The sequence below is a fragment of the Hordeum vulgare genome, chromosome 5H, assembly GCF_904849725.1.
Source record: "Hordeum vulgare subsp. vulgare chromosome 5H, MorexV3_pseudomolecules_assembly, whole genome shotgun sequence".
NCBI lineage: Eukaryota > Viridiplantae > Streptophyta > Magnoliopsida > Poales > Poaceae > Hordeum > Hordeum vulgare.
Genome location: NC_058522.1, coordinates 379630369 through 379635170, shown reverse-complemented (window position 1 = coordinate 379635170; position 4802 = coordinate 379630369).

Below are 4802 nucleotides of genomic sequence, written 5' to 3'. Positions count from 1 at the left end.
CTCGCACGCGCCTGCGGCACCGTCGAAACCCTGTTTTTAAAGTGCGTTTAAAAACTTTCTCTGATCGAGGTGAAACTTGGCACGCGGTCGCGATTAGATATAGCTAGGCCGCCTGTTGAATTTCGTCGCGATCGGAGACCGTCTGGTACCCGAACGGTCGACCGTAGCGGCACCGTATTCGGTGTACCGTCGGACGTCTGTTGGTGTTTTTAAAATTTGTTGTCGTGCCGCCCGTTCTCCCTCTCATCTCCGTTAAACCACCCTACACGGCCGCGTACCCATACCTGCGTTCCGAATCGTCCGAATCCGACCGCACGGTTGGATCCGGAACGAAATTACGGCTAACCTAGCCCCCCCGTTTGTCTATATAAAGACGCCCAAGCATTTATTTCAGCCCCCCTCTCTCTCGGCCTCGAAAACCGTGCCAACCCTAGCCTCCCGTACCCTCTCTCTCCTCCCCTCGGTTCCCCAGCCGCCGCAGGCCCACCGAGCCCAGATCGGGCCCGGGCAGGCCCATCCGCCGCCGCCGCCTACCCGTGCAGCAGCAAGCCGAGCTCCTTACTGCCTCCCATGGCGCCCCGCCGTTCCCATCGCCTGAGCAGGAGACGGCCATCTCGCCCCTCGCCGGAGGTTGCCGCTGCCCTCGCCGGAGGTCGCCGCCGCCCGTGCCAGGCCGCAGCCGAATCGCTGGCCTCCCGGCGCCCTTCGATCTGGCCGGAGTGCAGCACCTCGCCGGAGCCGTGTAGATTCGCCAGCAACCGCCGGCGCCCAGCCCCGGCCGCCCCGCGTCCTCGAGCCTTCGCCGTTCGCCGGTGTCCCGTCGGGCCCTGTGCCGCGCCAGCCGCCGGAGTGCGCCGACCCAGCTCCTTTCCCCCGCGATCCCGATCCAGATCGGGGAAGCGGTTGGTGGCGAGCGTGCTCGCGTCGCCCCGCCTGGACCTGGGCCTGTGCCGCGGTGTGGGCCAGCGCCAGGTGGGCCGGCCTACTGCCCCATCTGTTCCACCTCTCCATCAGCCGGCCCACCGCCCCACCTCCGTTATGGGCCGAGCCCATCAGGTGACTAGCCCCCCACTTCACCTCTATTGTACGCCTAGTGTGTTGTCTAGTTTTTCACGTCCGTGTACTGTAGGCCCAATAGTTAGAGTCGGCTCAATAGTATTTTAGGATTTATTACGAATTTAGTTATTTTTTTTTCAGGAGTTAGACGTATTTTAAAACGCGTGTATCTTTACAACCGTTAGTCGGTTCGCAACGTATTATATATGTAAAACGTGTAGTTTCTCGCGTAGAACCCGATTATAAGACTTGCATTTTTATTTGACGTAGTTTTACATGCCGAATGCCTAGTTTAACGTGTTGTCCTATTTTGTTTCGTCCCGTATTTTTTTTTCTTGCGGTCCGGATTGCTCGAGTGCCTTAGATAAAATGCCTATGTTTTAGGGACTATTTATCCATGTATTTTAGACCAGTCATTTGTATTTTTTGCGTGTATGGATTGCCGGTAGTTTATTTTCCCGTATATAGGTTATTTTTCTCGCATTAATGTGTGGCATTATTTTGTGTTGCAAACCCCACATATTTTATATGTTTCCGGGGTAGAAAAATCCCATGGATTTTTCTGTGCAATTAGTTTTAGTTTTTGAGGAAGTTAGTTCACGCGATATTTTGCTATGTTGCCCTTTTGATTGATTCGTAGGATTTATTCCGTGCCTCGTTTGAATTAGTTGTCAACTAGGGAGTTGTTCTTGGATGTTTTGTCTAGCCCCTGTATTTTTGGTTGCAATAGAAATGCATGTTTAGGTGTGTTTCGATAGCCCTCAAGTTGCTAGAAATAGTGCTGATTTGGAGGAGCTGAAATATTTCTAAGTCTGGAATCTGTTATTATTTTGTTGCTGTCTTGTCTTGCTTGCATCTTGTGATCTGTAGCTCTTTTGAGGTTGGTCCAATGGAGTTACTTGTACCCCTTATGTTTCTCTAGCATGATGTTAAGTTTAATGTCATTTGGAGTCCTGTAGCTATAGGTTTTGCTGCTGTCAATATTGCTTCAGATCGAAAACTGCACTTTCATGAGGTGTAATTTTCACTAAGTCTGAAATAGTGCGTGAGATGCCATTTTGTGTCTTCTTTTCCTAGTGCTCCTTGCTGCCATGCTAGTTGTTGTTAGTTGTTTGTAGTAGTGCTTCTTGCCCTCTTTCATGCCATGCCTTGCTTGAGTTTATCGGAGTTGTGTAGCTCGTAGTTCTGGGGTGTAGAAACTGCTATGTGGCTGATTTTGGCAGCTTGTAGTCATTTCTTGTTTTGCTCGTAGTGGTTGAACCGTAGCTCCGATTTGATCGTGTCCTACATGAAACTTGCTTAGAATCTCGTGTAGTTTCATTTTCTCTTGTTGTGTGTATGTATTGAAGTGCTCGTAGCCGTCGTTGCACACATTTTTGCATTCATGCCATCATATCTTGCGGTGCTTGTATCTTTTGAACCGTAGCTCCGTTGGAGATGTTCTTTATGTGTAGATTGCTTGCCTTGACGCGTAGAATCACGAGAACATATTTGTTTTGCTGTTTAACAACTAAATAAATGCATTAGTTCAGATCTGGACAGAATTGTAAATTAACATGTGAGGTCGTCTCGGAGATGCTATATGTCGTTTCCGACCTCATTTAAAATGTCTAGATAGGTAGTTTAATTTCCGCTTCACCTCTTGCATGTTTGACAACATTAATATTGCCGTGTACCTAATCGGGATAAAACTAAATAAATAGACGTGGAGTATCGTCAATATGCAACTCGTTGCATATTGAACTTCACTTAATGTGTAGAGTTTGATTGTGTGAATTGTCATGCCGTGACTTGCATATATTCAGCTGCTCATGCATCATATGTGTTGTGCATCGTGTGGTGAATTTCGTGTGTTGATTTGTGTTTCCGGTTTTCCCTGTCTCGATAGAGTTCCGTAAGCGTGTCGGATGTGAGGACCCGTTCGACTACGTCGGTTCGTCTGCTTCACGGAGGCATTCTTCTTCCAAGCGGGATCTCAGGCAAGATGATCATTTCCCCAGATACCACTACTATCATTGCCATGCTAATTATTTCGATGCTATAGATTATGTATCGTTGCCTACCACTTGTTAAATATCAGCCTCTCAACAATGCCATGTTAACCTTCAACCTGTTCGACCTAGCAAACCACTGATTGGCTATGTTACTGCTTGCTTAACCTTGTTGTTAGCTTTGCTAGTTGCAGGTGCTTTGCTTCCATGTGAAAGCATGGGTTCCTTGTTATATCCCCATAATAAATGCTATTTAATTTAATGCACCTATATACTTGGTAAAAGGTGGAAGGCTCGGCCTTTCTAGCCTGGTGTTTTGTTCCACCTTTGCCCCCTTAGTTTCCGGCTACCGGTGTTATGTTCCATAAATGAGCGCTCCTAACACGATCGGGGTTGTTATGGGGACCCCCTTGATAATTCGTTTTAGATTATAGCTGGTCTGGAAAGGCCCAACATTGGTACTACATTTGCCTAATCACCTAATAAAATTGCATCGGGACCCGCCGGCACCCGCGGACTATTTTAATCAACCCCCGGGCCAGTGCTCCTCATGAGTGTTGGTCCAAAACAGAGCAGCTTATTATCGCTACCCGGGGCAACTCGGCGTTTGGCGTGCTAACCATCGCTCATCCGTCATGTCCTGAGAACGAGGTACGCGACTCCTATCGGGATCGTCGACACGTCGGGCGGCCTTGCTGGATTAGTTTTACCTTTGACGAGATATCTTGTGCATCGGGATTCCGGTGATGCTTTGGGTAATCTCAGAGTTGAGGTTTTCCACTAGGGAATCCGATGAGATCGTGAGCTTCGTGATTGAGGATTTCTATGCGGCTTGTGGTAATTTGTGATGGACTAGTTGGAGCACCCCTGCAGGGTTAAATCCTTTCGGAAAGCCGTGCCTGCGGTTATGTGGCAACTTGGATACTTTGTTTAACACTCGTTCTAGATAACTTGAAGTTAATTTAATTAAAACATGCCAACTGTGTGCGTAACTGTCACTCTCTCTTTCGTGAGTTCCTTCTCCGATCGAGGACACGGTGGGGTTATGTCTAACATAGGTAGGTGTTCAGGATCATTCATTTGATCATCAGTAGTTCACGTCCGTTATGCGTAGATCTTCCCCCTCTTATTTCTTGTACTCGTAAGTTTAGCCACCAAATATATGCTTAGCCGCTGCTGCAACCTCACCACTTAACCATGCCTTACCCATTAAGCTTTGCTAGTCTTGATACCTTGGGAAATGAGATTGCTGAGTCCCATGTGGCTCACAGACTACTACAACACCAGTTGCAGGTACAGGTAAAGGTTACTTGACGCGAGCGCGTTGATTGTTCATTTGGAGCTGCTTCGTCTTCTTCTTCTTCTTCTTCTTCTTCTTCTTCATCGATCTAGGATGGGTTCCAGGCCGGCAGCCTGGGATAGCAAGGATGGACGTCGTTCTTCTTTTGTCGTTTGTTTTCGTCCGTAGAAGGACCCTGCTCTTACTCTTGATGATTATGTAATGTACTGATGTGACTCTGATGTAGCTTGTGGGAAGTGTAAGCCAACTTTGTATATATATCTCTTCTTTTCAGTACATGTACTTGTAACGATATCCATTCTTGCGACACGACGAGATGCGCTTCTATCCCTGACGAGGCCTTCGTGCCAAATTGAGGATAGGTCGCATCTTGGGCGTGACATTTCATCATAGCATCAACGATATGATCGATAAAAGCCTTATTTTAGCTATAAGCATGTGGAGAGTTTAGCATG